Below are 19653 nucleotides of genomic sequence, written 5' to 3'. Positions count from 1 at the left end.
CATGGGTGTGCTTATGTGAAAGAGAAAGGAGTGTGGGATGACTTCAGGTATTTGTGCCTGATAACGGGAAGAGGAGCTCTTATCTAACATGGGGAAGATTTGGGCGATACAGTTTTGGTGGGACAATTAGGAGTTCAGTTTTGAATAGGTTAAGTTTGAGAAGTTTATTAGATTTTCAAGAGGAGATGTCAAATAGGCAGTTAGGTAACCAAGCCTAGGTTCAGAAGAGATCGTGAATGTGGGTATGGTCAGGTTAATGGAGGCACTTACATCCATGAGATGCACAGAGAACACCAAAGGAGGAAAAGAAGATGAGAAAGTGGTCCAAGAACTAAGCCCTCCAACATTTAGAGCCAAAAGATGAGGCGTTACCATGAAAGAAACTGAGGTGGAATGGCCAGTGAGGCCAGAGGAAAACCAGGTGACTGTGGAGTCCTAGAAGCCAAGTTAAAAAAAGCCTTTCAATGAGGAGGAGGTCATCAGATTTGTCAAACGGTGCAGGTAAGTCAAGTAGATGAGGAATGGGAATCGCGTATTGAATATATCAATGTGGTTGACATCCGTGACCTTGACAAGAGAATTTTCATTATAATGATCAAAGCAAAAATTTAAGTAGAGTGGATTTATGAATGACTAAGAATTTTCCCCAAATCATACAACTAGGATTTGTCAAAGATCAAGTAATTTTTCTTATCCTTACTGATTACATTAAACAATGTGTGGTTCTACGGAAATAAACATTTTTAATAATGAATAATTTCTGAATACAATATATAATTCAGTTAAAAAAAAGTGAGGATAGTGAAAAATGTGTAAAGAAATACTGAGTAAAAAGATTTAATAGAGAAGCGCATCTTGAAAGGATGGAATGAATACACGAATATGATTGGGTCACACACTCATATTTGGAAATACCAAACTCACTTCAACACAACTTAGGAAAAAAAGTGGGGGAGATTTATTGGTTAACATAGCTGAAAAGTTCAGACACAGCTGAGTCAAGGTGCTCCATGCCATAGTCTGAACTCTGTCAAGCTGCATTTCCAGCACTGCTGTCCTTTGTGTTGACTTCGCCTTCAGGCAAGCTCCCCAGTCACGCTGGTCACCAAGGGCTCCAGGCTTACCCTCATTGTCTAGCAATCCCTGTGGAAAGGGCTGCTCTTCCTTATTAGTTCCTGTAAACTGTGTGTATTGGTGTGATTAGCTTGGCTTGTGCTACATACAGGTCAATAACCATTTACTGTGGCCATGGATTAGCTACGTTTAGGTTTCATCTCCATCCCTTGGAGGTGGCTTAGTGAAGTTGGCTATTTCCAAACCAAGGTGTTAGCAATTAAGTAGAGAGTTACCCAGGGGAAAATTAAGGCTCTAATACAATAAAAATGAGGGAATGGATATTGGATGCCTTAAAAAAAGATGTCCATATGGGAGAGAAGGAAGATGATTTGAAAGAAAGAAGAATGGAGACAAGTAATTATGTAGCATTTACTGTGTACTTTACCTAGGCTTGTTCACATTTTCTCATTTAATACGCAGGACCACTTCAAGAGGTAAGTGCTTATGTTGGGGAAAGCTGCAAAAAGGGAGAGGATCACTAACAGTTATTTTAGGTTAAACTAAATTTGCCTCTAGTCCTAAAGTAAAAGCTAATATTTCAAACCTTAGAATATTTGTATTCATAACCATACACTGAAAAAACACATGTATGGCTCATCTATTTAGCATTATAATCAACAGTCATGAAAATAAATAAGTAAGTACAAGTACTAAATGTAGAACGGTGTAGTCATACAGTCTGGTACAGGTCTAGAGGTTCTCTGGTTCAATTTCCCCATCCAGTGAAACTCTTAGCATCTGAGGGTGAGCAAAGAGTGGCCACATAGGTGTGAGGAGTGGTGGGTGATGGGGGAGGTCTAACGTGGGGTGGGCTAGTGGGGCAACTACATCTTACACACTTTTCCAAACAGTCCTCTCAATTCAGCCTCACCTCTCTCCATTTACCTTAGAATTACACAACAGTTCCAAATCCTGAACCTTTCTGAGGTTCGGTGGCTAACTCTGGCTAGTTGCTAATTGGCTATTTCACTTTATGCAGGTAAATTTCAGCTTCATTTGCTCTTCTAGTCTGTTGCCATTCTTCCATCCATTTCCTTCCTTTGTATGCTATGTTATCTCTCATCTGGGGTCTTCTCCTCTCTCATTCTTTTTCTTTGTAGACTTATATCTCTATTTTTTTCACTGTCATTTTTTTCCAATGGTGTTTTTGAGAAATAACAAGCATAAACATGTACATTCAGTCTACTTCATTGGACCAGAGGTCTTTTCATCCATTTCTACATCGTCTATTTACATGTGTAATAAGTGATAATGTTAAGCATGCTATTATATCCCTGTCAATAGTCTAAAGTCCCACCTCTCAATTTCAATAAATCTTCTCATACCCAACTTTTGCCATCTTTCAAACCCTATGAACACGCATATATTTGAACACATTCCTTGGTCTAAGTCCTACCCCCACATTTATCTGATAGTCCTGTTTTTAGGTTGGTTCCAACTCTGAAGTATCACTATTATCAAACAGAATTTGTATTCTGATCACAATGCAGTTAAGATGGCAGGAAACATGGCGATGTTTAGATTAGTATTTTTAACTGTTGTCACCTATGTTTTCAAGCACTTAGATAATGTGATTGATCAAAAATCAAGTTCTCGTTCTACCTGGAGTCTTCTAACCTACTATTGCAAAGTTACACCCACAGTTGCCACATCTATGTAAAGCACAAATTAGACATAATGAAAGATCATGAAGGCTGGAATAAAGTGGTGCTGAGATGAAAGTGCCGTCATCTCTCCATGAGGCTTTAATATCTCAAGAAGAATATACATTTGGGAAAGAAGAACACTGAATCAGAGAAGCAGAGAAAATTCAGCTCAAAGCAGACTATTTCTTTTATATGTCAGTGAATACTTGGTAGTTGGTTTGCTTTGTTTTATAGCTTTCTTTGTCTCTATAAAGTATCTTGACATACTGCCTAAGACCTCTGGCACGTTATCTATTCCATTTTTTTAGAGTAAGTGAGATGCCATTTTGAAAGGCACTGAGGCATCACTGTTAAATTATACCCACTGTATGTGCAGACAGCCATGGAGTGAGCTCACTCCTACTTACTCATTCAGCTTTAATTTATGTCTAGCTTAGGAGAGCAGTGGTGATCACCATGATATTATACACTTGATACTTAGATACATGAACGTTCTTCCTTATAAGTCTAATTATTACTCCATATCTTACAGGCTAACAGTTTTACTGGGAATTTAGATATTCTATTCAAATGAAGAATATGCTATAACTTGGAACATAGATTAACACCTTAGCATGTTGACTGGTATATAGTTGCTCAGTAACTGTCAATTACTTCACCTCATTGAACATTCATTGCCTATTCCCAAAATAAGACATTTGTCCTAAACACCCTTGTCCAAGATATTAAGGTCAGGGCTCTAGCATCAGCCCACTTGTGCCTTTCTCAGAGAAATTTCCTCTGGTCACTGCCTCTAGAGTTACCCTCTTCCTCTTTCACAGCACTGATTTTATTATTTTTTTGTACTTATCAGGGCTTGATATTTTCTTGATTATTATTGCTTATATACTAGAAAGAGCTAATTCTATTTTATCCTTTGTTTTATTTCTAGTGCCTAGAAGAGTGCCTGGAATATAGTTGGCATATGCATGTCTCCATATTACTCAGAGAACAGGACCTTGTGGTGTGTTCACTGTGGCATAAATGGCTTTCCTCTGCAGGCATAAATGGCTTTCCTCTGCAGTTTAATGCCTAACTGCATCAGATTTTTTAAAGTATCAATAAAATTTCCCATTCCTGATATTTATCCAAGACAAATAAAAACTTACATTCACACACACACAAACGAATGTTTTTAGAGGCTTTACTCAAAAGAGATGAACACTGGAAAAAAAAATTCTGGTGAATGGAAAAGAAAATGTGGTACATCCATTCAAGAGCATACTATTCATCAATGAAAAGGAACAGATACCAAAACACACAACAACAACACAGATGAATCTTAAATTCATAATGCTAAGTGAAAGAAGTCAGACTCAAAAGGCTACATACTCTATGATTCCTTTGATATGACATTCTGGAAAAGGTAACGCTAGAAAGACAAAACAGACGAAGCCATGGGGATGGGGGAGAGGTTTATATACCTCTGGTATACCCCTGGTTTATATACCAGCAGCAGTATAAGGGAATTTTAAGGAGTGATGGAAGTTTTACATCATGCTTGTAGTGGTGGCCACATGACTGTATGTGCTTGTCCGAACTCACAGAACTCTACTACAAAAACAGTGAATACTACTTTATGCAAAGTATACCTCAATTTTTTAAAAAGTAAAATAGATGACACATTATCATCCACTATACGTCAAAGAATTAGTGAGGTGTTCTACAGATGTCTAGCTGTTTTCCTCTGAGTGGCACTGTGAAAATATGTCGTATCACCTTACTCCTCCAACCTCTTCCCAGCTCAGTTTTCACAGTGATCTACAAGGCTCTACCTGAAGTGCTAACCCATCACTTTGTTGAACTCATCTTCTACCCCCCTCTTCCTCTTTCACTCTGCTGCAGCTAGAGAAGCCACCCTACTGATCTTCAGACACATCAAGCACATGAGGCCTCTGAAGCTGTTATTCTCTGCCAAGATGTTTACCCAAGCCCCCCATATTCACATGCCTTGTTCCTTTACTTCCTTCAGCTCTCTCTGCGAAATCATCTGATCAGAGATGTTTTCCTTGGCCTTTCTATAGACGTAGTACCTCCACCCTTCTATACTGCTTTTCTTTTCTCTACAGAAAATTTTATTTTACTTTTTTAATCTGCATGCCATCATTAGGATATGTTTCATCAAGTTTGAGATTATGATTTTTTTTAAATTGAAGTATAGTTGATTTACCATGTTGTGTTAATTTCTGGTGTACAGCAGGGATTATGTTTTATTCACTATTGTTTCTCCATATTTTAGATAGTTCCCAGTTTTAGTAAGTGTTAATAAACAAAAAAAATAAAGGAACTAATTAATCAACATATATGTTTTGGCAGAGACTGGCTAGATGCTCATAAAACCCATTTTCTCTTCCTGAGCACACAGCTAATCCTCATTTCCCAAACTTCCTCTCATATAGAGATAAAATAACTAGCTTTCATTAATGGAACGTAAAGGGAAGAGATACTTTGCTGTTTGGTCCAAGAAGCTATGATCAATTTACCTTCCCTTTGATCTCTTCCTTCCCTTTTCCCTCTCCCTGCCAAATGGATGATAACCTATGTGATGTCAAATTCGTGAAGCCATTTACTGAAGGTGGAAGAGGCACAGCATGGAAAGAATCCATGTCACTGAAGACTATGTAGCAGAACCACCCCCATTCCTTCCATGCATACCAGACTCTAACACTAATGACAGATAACCCTTTATTGTATAAAACCACCATGCTTTTGAGTTGTTTGGTATAGCAGCTATTGTTACTTACCCTGACTAAAACATATGAATTCAGGATCAAAAGATGTTTCTAATCTGAGGTTTGCTATACCTGGCCCTAATTTATGCTAGGAAACCAGTTCCAGAACTTGTAGAGTGAGGATAGTGAACACGAACCACTTCATAGGATGAAAATGCTCTACAAATCAAACAAGAAGCATGGAAAATAATTTATATATTTTTAAAGAATTTCACAAATGCAAGTTTTATAAAGTACAAACTTCTCTTTCTTTGCCGATTCAGGTTCTATTTTCCCAAACAGTCCTTTACTGACTTCTCTTCATGTTTATTCCCTCAATATTTAACATTTACGTAATTAGTACATTCTCTGTGCCAAGCACAGTGCTGAACAAGAATGACAATACCTGCCTTCACAGGAAATGAGTGGAGAAAACAGCAATGAAACAATCAATCGTGGTGTGAAAAGTACCTTCAGAGAAGAGTATACAGAGTGTTACGGGAACACACGGTAGGAAAGCCTGCCCTATACTTGAGACATTAGGGATGGTGTTCCAGAGGAAGTAACATTAAGTTGATACTTCAATTATTAGGATCAATTTGGGAAGTAAACTGAACTGTGGGATTTGAGGGGGAGTGTTCTTTAGAGTACGTGGCAGTATTAAGGAATTTAAGAAGTTAGAGTGAATAGAAGTTCACATGCTTGCAGAAAACTGGCAAGAGATATGGGTTGAGTGTGAGGACGAGACCAAGTTCTGAAGAGCTCTAAAGATTATGTAGGGTGTTTGGTTCCTATTAAAGGGAAGCGGAAACTATTAAAAGTTTTAAAAATAGAATAGTATGATTATATTTGCTTTTTAGAAACAGTGATCAGGATGAATTATCGATAATAGATAATGGATTAGGGTTCATTTCCCTAATGAACCTGGAGATGATTTAATACTGAAGGCTGTTATTACAATGTTCAAGGCAAAATAAGATGGAAATTCCAACTAGGGAGATTTAAACTGTTATTGTCAGGACATTGCTATTCTAATTAGTTATACAACTGAAGCAAGAAGAGGCACAGATTACTCCTAGTTTTCTAATTTGGGCAAATTTACAACTCTAAGGAATTCTTCGACGTCTTCTCCTTGGTTATCACTTTGTTTCTCTATGCATTTTCTCCTTTAACATCACTGTCTCTGAGTCAGTTCTACCTCACTAACTCTACACTCAGCCAAGATCATCATCATCTCTCTATACATAGCTATACATTTATTCTCTCTCTTTCCCCCTTCCCTTCCCCCACTCTTTCTTTTATATTTTTATAAATTTTCCTCTTGACTTATTGTTTTGTGTGAGGCATCCAATAAAATGTGGATGTAAATAATGAGTATTGGCCATCTTGCTTGTTTTCACCATTAAGTATAATATTAAAGTCTGTTTTTTTGCACTGTCCTTTTCAAATTGTGGAAGTTCTTTCTATACCTAATTATCTGAGGTTTTCAAAAAATAAGAATGCATTAAATTTTCTTCAAAGCTTTTTCTCTATTATCCTCTTAATATAGTCAATTACATTGATTGATATTTGTATGTTAAACCAACCCTGCATTTTGGGGATAATGTTTCTTGGTCATGGTATAATATCCTCTGCATGTATTGATGAACTTGATTTGCTAATTTTTTTTTTTTTTTTTTTTTTTTTGTGGCATGCGGGCCTCCCCCCGTTGCGGCCTCTCCCGTTGCGGAGCACAGGCTCCGGACGCGCAGGCTCAGCGGCCATGGCTCACGGGCCCAGCCGCTCCGCGGCACGTGGGATCTTCCCGGACCGGGGCACGAACCCCTGTCTCCTGTATGGCAGGCGGATTCTCAACCACTGCGCCACCAGGGAAGCCCTGCTAATATTTTTTAAAGTATTTCTGCATCTATGTTTATGAGTGATATTGATCTTAAGTTTTTTATCCTCCCACCATAAACAACTAGAAAAATGGACAACATATATGAAATAACTGTGCTAAAAAATTATGTATCAGAAATTCCCTGAACGAAGGCAAACACATAAAGGACATCCTTTGAGCAAGTCAGATTTCTGCTTGGAAGCACTTTCCTGACCCTTACGTAGGGAGAGGAATCTTAAGCAGAGCAGGGATATCTTGCTGAGTTAAGGACAAAAAGGTAAAACTTCAGAGAGGCTGAGGCTCCAAGGAGGAGGTAACTATGCAAGGAAAGAACTGCATAAATCTGCATAGGAATGAACACCCTTGTGTCTTTTTCTGAATACTAAGACATGGAAGTCTAGAGTCCAGCTGAAAAATTGTTTTATGGATACGCTCTGCATTCCTCTGCTTAATTGTTTGGCATAATGGTGATTCAACCCTGAGTTATAACTACTTGACCCAAAATGATGAGTTGAAGAGTATAAAATCATTTCAATTTGTTGACTGTTTTCATATACTCAGCGAGTTTATTTTTCCACTGAATTGGTGGTTTCCTTTGTTCTGGAAGAAACAGAAGATTGGCCTCCAGAAACATGTTTTAGCCAGTGGAAAGATGAAGTGATTAGGCATGGTATGGTACTTTTCCATTTTTAATTTCAGTGATGATTGCTAGCAGAAGGCAAGCAATATGTAGCCTCCACCTCTGGTGTGCAAGCATATTGCAATTAAAGAAAGCTGCTCTTAGTCACCCAGGGGGAAAGTGATTGATCAAAGTGTCAAATGATTTACTTCCAATGTAAACTACAATTCGCTGCCCAAAATACTACAATTTATTAGTAAAAAGAGGGTATCATTAAAACCCTGACACATATTATTCACAAACTGTGGTCTAAGGAAATGTGAATGACAGAATTATTCTCCAACAGCTAAACACACTCAGTGGCTTCCCCACATTCATTCCTATTATAAATAATTGTTCCAATTAACGTTGTCCAAACGCTGTGCGAAGGCTTGGGTAAAGATGCAATTTAAAGCAATGTAAATAAGATTTATTTTTTCTACTCAGTGAAATAAATCCAACTCAGGCAAGTAAGGGGCTCACAGCAAAGCAACACAGATACAGAGAGCAAGCCAACTTGAAAATTCTAAAACCAAATTAGGGTGACAGGAAGAAGAGTATAATCTGGAGGCAAGTCTCTCTAATGATCATTATTGTCACCAATACTTAATATTGAGCAACAGTAAACAATAACCCAAGATTACAAATTAATTGGTTTGGAATCAATCCCAAGATGTGGGACTTCCTTGATTGCACAGTGTAGAAAAATAATAATCAGGTAAGAATGACCAGAGTGGGCTCCTTATATTGGCACCGTGTTTGATATTTTTTTCAAACTGCATTTAATATCTAGTGTATCATTTTACCTTCACATTGAAAGTATAATATTGTTTAAGAGCTTATGCTCCGGAGGCAGAATGCTTTTGAGTTCTAGTGCTGACTCTGAAATATAACCTCTGTAAGCCTCAATTTTATCAGCTGTGAAGTGTGGGCTAATTAAAGGGCCTACTTCTTAGGGCTGTGGAAGTTTAGATAAGGTTCTTGGAGCTGGCTGGTGATGGAATCAGGATGTAAAACACACAGTTGGCTTCTAGAGTCTGCAATATGACCACCACACAGACTACCTCTCCCTTTTCAGGGTTTTGTGATAATTTAGCAAAACCATGCACATGGGGCACTTAGTCTACTGTTTGCAGTGCAGTATTCAATGACCAGTAGCTAGGAGGAGGAGGTGCAGGTGTTAGAAGAAATGGAGGTGGAAGAGATTGCCACTATAACTAGATTAAGGCAGTGGTTTATAAAATTTTTACTGTAGAGGGTCAGATAGTATTTTAGGTTTTACAGAATATACATTGTCTCAAGTACTCAATTCCACCATTGTAGCTAGAAAGCAGCCACACAAAATACATAAATGAATCGGCATGTCCCAATAAAATTTTACTTACAAAACGTGTTGGGCTGGATTTGTCTCCTGGGCCATAGTTTGGCATCTGGATCAGAGAATCAGATTTGAATGCAGTCTTTTTTGTGTGTTTTCAGCTTTACTGAGGTGTAGTGGACAAATAGTGAATGCAGTCTTTTGATGAAGTCCAGCATTCTTTTCACTCTTTCCCAGCTGCCTCCCTCTGGCCTACTGTATCATTGAGAACAATGAGGGAATGAGACCCTATGACCTCTAGGCTGTTTCTAGAACTGATGGTCTAAGATTATATGGTACAGTCCCAGTGTATAATTTGAAGATGACTTAGTGACTGTCAACCAGAAAAAAACTAAATCAATTAAATACTAATTCCAGGTGTGGTGGGCATGGCTAGACCATGGCAAAAACTATGCCTGTAGTCCTTCATTCTCTGCTCAAATCAGAATTATGTATGTTCAAGGGGAAAATACATATTTGTACCTGGAATGCTTCATACTTTTCAGCCCCTGGTTGGCAGGTGATGATTGCAGCTAAGATGTCCTGTTTGCCTGTGAAAGCTCCAGTATATGCCCATTGTGTCTGTCTAATTATTATTAGCACTCTCTTTTACTCTTTTAAAAGTGTCCCAGTTTGGATGAAAAATTACATGGCTACCCTCTTGACAAAAGATAAACCCCAATTCTATAGATTTCTAATTTCTTTGGACGCTACAAAATCCCCTCCAATAAGGGATAGAAAACAATTCCCATTTAATATTCCCTCTATTTTAACAAACATTTATTGCATACCTAATATATACCCTGTACTGTGGAAGATATTAAAAGATAAAATGCTCCCTCAGAAGTTTTCATTTTATCTGGAGAGAGATTGTCTGTGAAGGTTTACATGAACTTATCCTCTGACTGAAATCTTTAAATTCCATAGGCAGCAGCTGTCTTTTCATAGAGTCCCTCGACTGTTATGTGTTCCACATGAACCAAAGCTAGGGTACACAGTTTTACCCCCATCACCAGCATCTAGTCATGCTTGCTGTGTGCTAAGTGAGCCCTAAGTAAATATTTGTGGAATGAATAACTCAGTACTAGTCAAAGGTTTCCTCATTAAGCTTTGATTTTTTTTGTTCCCACCTTACACTAAGAAAGGGAAGTGAATTATTACACAGAATTTAAAAGGCTTATATGAATAGCTGCAAATATTTGTCTTCATACTTTACACCAATTATTTATTCAGAGCATACTATATGCCAAGCCCTAAATTAAACTTTTACATACTGTATAGGACTTAATTCTCACAATCACCCTATGAGGTAGGAGCTATTATTTCCTCTATTTTGTGGAAAATAAAGCTACAGCTCAAAGAATTTAGGGAATTTACATAACGCAACATAGCTAGTAAGTAATGGAAGCAGGATTCCATTTCACTTTAGATTCCCATGAAGACTGAAATATTATGAAAGCTGTTAACCAGAGTACAACATAGATTTATAAAAATTCAATGACAGCCTTGACTAAACTGCTTGATACAATAGTACCAGTATCACTACTACAAATATTGCATATACCATACTCATACTTTAAAAAAATTGTTTTTCATCTGAAATTCAAGTTTAACAGGGTGTGCTGTATTTGTATTTGCTAAATCTGGCAACATTATCTGTTATGCATGCTATGTAGGCTCACTGTACTAGGACAGCATGAAGAAGCCCTAGTGCAGTTCATAACCCAGTTGTTCTACATCCCATCCCTGATTCCAGGGTCCTGGGTATATGTGGACATAGAAAATATTCCTAGTGCAATTATGACAAAGTACAAGGAGGGTACTGTTTATCTTCCATCCCAGATCTCGTGGTGTGAATTATCTGATTTCAGCCAGTAAGTACCCAAATGTCCCTTGAGCAGTCAACCCTATATCAAACCTGTTCTGCCACTGCACAGATTAATCCCTGAGAGGAGTTCTTGAGTTCTCTTTTTATGGTGATGAGGTATAGTCTAAAGTCCAGTTGTACAAGTGAACTACCATATAAATTACAGCAATAGCCACAAGTAGGTAGGATGGGAACCAGCTGGGAGCCTAGTGTATCCGGCTACTGTGAAACCTACAAAGAAAGCCCAAGATTGATTCTTCACTTGAAGAGCCTGCCATCTACCTGCGAGAAATTGCTAACACCTAGAAATAAGTTAAAGCATTAAGTACAAAACTCCTTACATAGAGAATGATTAAGTTTTGAGCCACCAAGTTTCTAACTCCAACTTACTAAAAGTACCCCCAAAGTTCTTTTGAAAATCACCCAATCTCCATATTAAACCAGATATTAAAAAAAAAATCAATGGTGGTAAAACTTCTCATGCTCTTGCAGCTAAATGATTTGCTCTAAGAAAGACACATGACCCTACCTATTTGAAACAATGAGATAAGAGCCATATATTTCTGGAGAGAAAATGATCTTGCCTACCCTACAGAAACAATAATAAGAAATCTCCTTCTTCTGTGAATTTAGTGGTGTGGGTGCTTTGAATGTGTGGTTCCATTTTGCTACTATAAGGAAAGAGGCTGGAACCTCCAGGGGCCATTTTTGTGAGGTCTGAGAAAAAAGCTGAGACTGCAGAAGACAGAGAAGAGTCACTTACAATGTAGCCAGGCTTTGGGTGGTATAATTTGAACTTGCAGATCAAGCTTCAGCCAAAGCCTCTAGATTTTTTTTTTCCTACATGAGTCAACACATTTCCTTTGTTGGTTAAACCAGTTTAAGGTGGGTTATATTTTGTCACTTGCAAAACGAAGACTCTGACAGATATATCTTGTATCCATTTATTTCTGTTTCAACTTGCACACTCTATAAAATGCACAAGGTCTACACAGAATACAAAAATGAAACCTATATTAGAACTGCATGATAAAGAAAAGGGGTGTGTGTGTGTGTGTGTGTGCGTGTGTGTAGAAGTAGAAATATTTGGATATAAAATGGAGCCAGAAATGAAGCTCAGAAACTAATACAACGTTGTAAATCAACTATACTCCAATAAAAAAGAAAAGTTGATACAAGAACAAAAAAGAAATGAAGCTCAGACAAAAATGCTTACTGTGAAGTCTTTATCCTTGCTCTGCATAGCCTAGAAATTTGTTATAAACTTCCTAGCATTTGATTCATAGGAAACAGCTTGTTTACCCAATTCACAGTGGAATTCCAAAGAATTGCTCAGGAGAACCATAAGTTATAAAATCTAAAAGTGGAGGTTAAAAGAGAGGAGACATCACTTTAGGGTGGAACAGTTAAAGAAAGTATCCTATAGGAGGACAGACTTGAGCTGAGCCATGAGAGATGGGGTAGCATGTGTATGGAGGAGAACGAACATCCCAGGAAGGGGAAACAGCGTGAGCAAGTTTATACTTGAAGTGAACTTGGGTAGAGAACTATCAGGAGATCGGTATGGATAAAGTTGAGAGCTTATGGTGAGATGGAATCAATGAATATCTTAGAACACAGGATGAAAATGTGCAGCAGTGTGCAAATAAAAATTGCTATTAAGAGTAATGTTATCTCAAGCTTATCAAGTACTTAAACCTCTTGGATTTCAAAATATATCTATGCCCGCAATTTTGGTTTGGTGAAAAATGGAAAAAGTCTAAAATAAATCTTGGCAAAAAATAAAACTGAGAATAAACTCCCTTGCAAAAAAATAAACAACATATTGAGCTTAACCCTCCTGTTGTGTAAATTAGTCCTCAGGAGTTAATTAGGTAACTTTCACTCCCTAACCCAGAGAGATAAATTCTTAATAAAATAATTCTCATTTACACCCTGTCAAAATTATAAATCAGAAGTTTCAGTATTGTTTTCTTAATCTGGTAGGATGGAGAGTAGAAAAATAGTAATAGCACTACATGCTCAGACATGATAAACTCTTATGGTCGTCATTCTAACCGGAGTGCACTGTTAACTGGCCGTGTCACATACTTAAATTACAATAGCTATACATCATTCAAAAATCATGAATTACTAGTGGACAGTGTGTAAAAGGCACCCAATGAACACTTGTGGATTTCATTTATATTTTGACACAACTATCATACTAGCTCTGTGACCTTGAGCAAGTGAATTAACCTCTCTGAGCCTTGGGTCCCTCGTTTGCAAAACAGGTGCAATAATAACTGCCTATTAGGGTTTATAAGAATTAAGCGAGAACTACATATAGTTAAGTGCCTAGCAGGAGTAACTATCATTTGAGCAATTACTAATGGGCCAAAATCCTAAGGATGTTATAAGAATTAATTCTCATTAGAACCCAATAGAGATTTTTCCTTCTATACAGATGAATAAACTCAGACAAAAAGAGATTTTATCAACTTACCCTATACTATTATTTTTTTTAAACCCACATGATATATATTATTTCTCTATTTAAGAGATCCACTAGCTTGCCAAATTAATAAAACTTATTTTACCATTATTTCTAAGGAAACAGGAAAGATTTTACACTAAAATAAAATCACTGGTCCTCTGAGAGCTCTCTGAAGTAGCTGAGGTCAAATATTATTGTTTCTTACAGACAGGTATAGGCAAATGACAGTGAAATGTATTATACTAAATCAATGGTTTATTACAGGATAAATTATCTTTAATCATTACCTTTCTCAGTGGTTCTCAAATTTTAGTACACATTTCCAAGAATTACCTGAATAACTTGTTAAAAATACAGACCACGGGGCCTAGTCCTCAGGGATTCTGCGCTGGAGAGAGGTCCAAGTCCATTTTAACCGGCACTATCGTAAATTCTGACTTAAGCTGTGCACTAGACACATTTTTATGAAAGCTTGATCTGGAGATCCATAACCCCTTGAAGTCAGGGCCTACACATGCATGCATAACAAAAGGACTGACTGGAAGGAAAAAAAATAGAAAGGAAGGGAGGGTCTACTTATTGTGTGCCTCCACAGCAACAGCATACATTTTTCTAGCGAGAATCCATGATTCCCTCGCTCTCGGTTCATGGTTCTACAGAGCACTCCACCCCACCCACCACACCTCCAGAGTGATCATGTGTTTTAAGTCCAAACCAATCAGTGCACCAGAATACTGCTGTTTGCTATGACTGGTTCAAGCTGGTCGAAGCAGGTCCAGTCAGACAAATTTACAGAACTACCAACACAAGGAGAAAAAAAGGTCTGTCTCCCGCTGCAGTGAGAGTCTTAAGGTACTACAGATATCACATCGCTTCTTAGAAACTGAGATAAAACTAACAGGCAGGATTCAAGTCCTTAAGATAATCGTTGCATTCTGAAGCCAGCCCTGGCTGAAGCTACAATCACCTCAGGACTTCTGAGTCTTGTGAGCTAGTAAATTCACAGTTTGATTTGAGACAGTTTTACTTGCGACCCATAGAAACACAGATGATTTTCACAAAAGTTTTGGACAGGACAGATAGAAATTCACCGGGTGGCGGCTTTTAAAGAGACCTCCTAAAATTGCCTTAAAAGTACCTTCCTAGGTCTTACAAAATGCTCATAGTAATTCAGAATTTTCTAAAAAATTGATTGTAACTTCCTGCATACTTACTATATTAGACACTATGCTAAGCACTACACCATTTGATCCTCAGAACCACTTTCCATGGTAGACACTAGTATTACCCCAATTTTGCATATAAAAAATGCGGCTTAGAAATATTAAGAAATTTGTCCAAGATCAGCTTGTAAATGGCAGAGTTGAGATTCAAGCCCTGGCTGCCTGACTCTGAGGACTGAGATCTTAACACTGCAGTATATCATCTCTAAAATATTTGGTTGTACTGAGCTACTGTAATTAGGCTTGCTCAGAAAATAAAATACCTTGAGGAATTCACTTTTCTGGAATTAAACTTCACTCCTTTATACTACATTAAACCCACCTTTCAATTACTTGTGATTGACAGGTCATTCATATCTGTTTCTTGCTGTTTTCTAGTGGTTTAACATGTTTTGTGAGAAACCTGGAGTTTTCTTTTGGATATTGTTGCCTGCAGAGTGGAGGGGATGCAAGAGAATGGTAGTGGGGAGAAAGGGGATGTCTTATCTACACATTTCAAATAGCATCAACCCTTCAGCTTCTGTTTGCTGATTGGATTGATGCTCTTCCTTCTTTTGTTCGATTCCTTTGTTATCACCGGCCAAGTACATGTTTGGATGTACATCCAAAGCTCCATTCAAGTAGACAGCAAACTTGCAAGCCAACAGATCTCATGATTAGGGCAGGCTGATCTGATACAGAGGGACATGGCTTGCTGATTCTCTGGGTGCATAATGCAACAACTGTTTGTGATAATGCTTCCTACTTCTTGCAGCAGAACCATTTCCTGCTACAGTCTGCTAGTTTTAGTCTGCATTAGGTTGTTAAAAAGGGTACTCTTTTTTTAAATCACCTGGGAATTGTTTTGGACTAATCAGCACTCAATGTCGTCTTCAAGTATGATGGAACCTTAGAATGAGTGTTCAAATGTTTTAGACCATGAAAGTAAGGATGATGGTAAATACTTGAATTGCAAGCATGTGCTTGTATATTTTACATGTATTATCTCATTTATAACAGACCAACAGGAAAGATACTATTACTGCTCCCATTTGATGGTTCAGGAAATAGAGGCTCCGAGTGGTTTAGTGATTTGCCAATACTCATAGACCCAGTGAGTTGTGAAGCTTGCATCAAATACATGTCTGCTTGACTCTCAAACTTTTTCCCCCAAAGTGGTCTGTATCATTTTATTTATTTATTTACTGAGGTAAAATTAATATATAACATTATATTAGTTTAAGGTATACAATGTAATAATTTAATACTTGTATACACTACAAAGTGAGCACCACAGCAAGCCTAGTTACCGTCAATCACTATACAATTGACCCCCTTCACTCATTTCACCTATCCCCTAGTACCCTTCTCCTCTGGTAACCACCAATCTGTTCTCTGTATCTATGAGTTTTGTTTTGTTTTATTTGTTCATTTGTTTTGTTTTTTAGATTCCACATATAAGTGATCAAGTGGCATTTGCCCCTTTCTGTCTGACTTATTTCATTTAGCATAATACCCTTAAGGTCCATTCACATTGTTGCAAATGGGAAGATTTCCTTCTTCTTTTAAGACTGAGTAGTAGTCCCTTGTAAATATATACACCACATCTTCTTTATCCATTCATCTATCAATTAACACTTAGGTTGTTTCCATACCTTGGCTATTATAAATAATGCTGGAATAAACATGGGATGCAGATACCATATCAAGACAGTAATTTCATTTCCCTCAGGTATATACTTAGAAGTGGAATAGCTGGGTCATATGGTAGTTCTATTTTCAATTTTTTGAGAAACCTCCATACATTTTCCATAGTAGCTGCATCAATTTACAGTCCCACCAACAGGGTATGATGGTTCTCTTTTCTTTACATCCTCTCCAAGATTTATTTCTGTCTTTTTAATAATAGCCATTCTAACAGGTGTGTGAGGTGATAACTCACTGTGGTTTGATTTTCGTTCCCCTGATGATTAGTGATGCTGAGAACATTTTCATGTACCTGTGGGCCATCTGTATGTCTTCTCTGGAAAAATATGTGTTCAGATACTCTGCTCATTTATTTGTTTGGATTGTTTGTGTTTTTGCTGTTGAGTCGTTTGAGTCCCTTATATGTTTTGGACATTAACTCCTTAGGGATGTATGATTGGAAGTATTTTCTCACATTCAGTAGGTTGCTTTTTTATTCTTGATGGTTTCCTTTGCTGCACAGTGGCTTTCTAGTTTGATGTAGTTCCGCTTATTTATTTTTGCTTTTCTTGTCTTTGCTTTTGAAGTTAGATCCAAAAATTCAATGCCAAGACCAATGTTGAGGAGCTTACAGCCTATCTTTTCTCCTAGGAATTTTTTATGGAATCAGGTCTTACATTCAAGTATATAATCCATTTTAATACTTATTTATTTACTTATTCATTCATTCATTTTCACTTTGAGTTACTTTTTGTGTATGGTGATACACAAGATAGTGGTCCAGTTTTCTCAACACCATTTATTGAAGATATTCTCCTTACCCCATTGTGTATTCTTAGCTCATTTGTTGAATATGAATTGACTATATATGTAGGTTTATATCTGGCCTCTCTATTCTGTTCCATTGATTTATGTGTCTATTTTTATGCCAATACCACACTGTTCTGATTACTCTAGTTTTCTAATATAATTTGTAATCAGGGAGTGGAATACATCTGGTTTTGTTCTTCTTTCTCAAGATTGCTTTGGCTATTCATGGTCTTTTGTGGTTCCATACAGATTTTAGAATTATTTTTTCTACTTTTCTGAAAAATGCCACTGGAATTATGATACAGATTGCCTTGAATCTGTAGATCTATTTGTGTAGTACAGACATTTTATCAATTTTAATTATTTTAATCCACAAGCAAAATATCTTTCCATTTATTTGTGTCCTTGTCAACTTCATTCATCAGTGTCTTACAGTTTTCAGAATACAGTTCTTTCCCCTCATTGATTAAATTTATACTTAGGTATTTTTTCTTTTAAATGCAGTTTGCAAATGTGAATGTTATTTTCTTTTTCTAATAATTCATTATTATTGTATAGCAACACAACAGATTTCTGTACATTGATTTTGTATCCTGTAACTTTACTGAGTTTATTTATTAGTTCCCTTGCTATCTTCACTCTTTAAATTTCTTTTTACTTTTTGCTGCTGTTTGAGTAAGGTCCACTGCCCAGGGTTCCAGGTTGCTGATCCATTCTTCTGTTTCATCTAGTCTGCTGTTGAACCCCTCTAGTGTATTTTTCAGCTCAGTTACTGTATTCTTCAGTTCTGTGATTTCTGTTTGATATTTTCTTAGATTTTCTCTCTTTGTTGAAGTTCTCATTGTGTTCATCCATTCTTCTCCTGCGTTCGCTGAGCATTTTTATGACAATGACTTTGAACTCTTTATCAGTACATTACTTATCTCTGTTTCATTAAGGTCTTTTTCTGAGGTATTTGTCCTGTTCTTTTGTGTGGAACATATTCCTCTGTTTCCTCATTTTGCTTGACTCTATATAATAGAAGTTATATAATAATAGAGTTTGTTTATATTATAATATATATAATAGAGTTTGTTTCTAATAGGTGGGACAGCTAGCCTCTCCCAGTCTTGAAGGAGTAACCTTGCGTAGGAGGTGAACTTTATTGTTCAACCTTGCCCTAGCTCTCAGTTGTCTCTCCAACCCTTGCCATTGTATAAGTAGCATCATTTATTCTTGATAGGTCTCCTGTTGTTAAGAGTGTGTCAAGCCCCGTCAGTGTTCCAGTGGAAGGGATCTCAGTCAGCACCTAGTTTCAAGTTGACTGGAAGCCAGCTTCTCAGGCAGCAACTTTTAAAGGATGCAAACACATATGGTCCTGGGGACTGCAATTGTAAACCCTGCTGACCACCAGACCAGGAGATCTGGAAGTGTTCGCTAGGTTTCAGTTGCAAAAATCAGGGTTTCAACTGAGTGTATAAGTTCCTTTGTGGGAGGTAGCAGAGAGTTGTGATGAGGCCAAGGGATTGTGGAAGGATGGTGTCTCCTGCTTACATTCTGAGAGTGCCTCTGTAGCCTCTAGATATGCTGTGAACCTGAAACCTGTCCCTCAGGCTGAAGCTCCAGGACAAGTAAATGGGCCTTTTTCACAGGCAGACTGAGGATGGAGGGTGTGTTTTAGTCTGCTGTCTGTTCAGTACCCTGGGTGTGGTAGCCTGCCCGGGACTGTCTTTCCAATTGTTACAGTCCTGTGGAGCCCAGGAACACATGCTCCTCTGGCCAATAGGGCCAGGTGATTAAGGGCTGTCCCTTATGTGGGCTGCACTCACCTGTCAGCTTTAGTGATGCTGCAAGAGAGTGCTGAGGGCAAGCCATGTCCACAGCTCTAGCAATGCAGGTAAAGAACAGTGGGTTGGTTTCTGCTGTATAACACAGTGAATCAGCTATATATATATACATATATCCCCATAGCTCCTCCCTCTTGCGTCTCCCTCCCACCCTCCCTATTCCACTCCTCTAGGTGGACACAAAGCACCGAGCTGATCTCCCTGTGCTATGCGGCTGCTTCCCACTAGCTATCTGTTTTACGTTTGGTAGTGTATATATGTCCATGCCACTCTCTCACTTCGTTCCAGCTAACCCTTCCCCCTCCCCGTGTCCTCAAGTCCATTCTCTACGTTTGCATCTTTATTCCTGTCCTGCCCCTAGGTTCTTCAGAACCTTTTTT

Source organism: Physeter macrocephalus, chromosome 8 (genome assembly GCF_002837175.3).
Source record: "Physeter macrocephalus isolate SW-GA chromosome 8, ASM283717v5, whole genome shotgun sequence".
In the NCBI taxonomy this organism is placed as follows: Eukaryota; Metazoa; Chordata; class Mammalia; order Artiodactyla; family Physeteridae; genus Physeter; species Physeter macrocephalus.
This window is presented reverse-complemented; position numbering follows the sequence as displayed.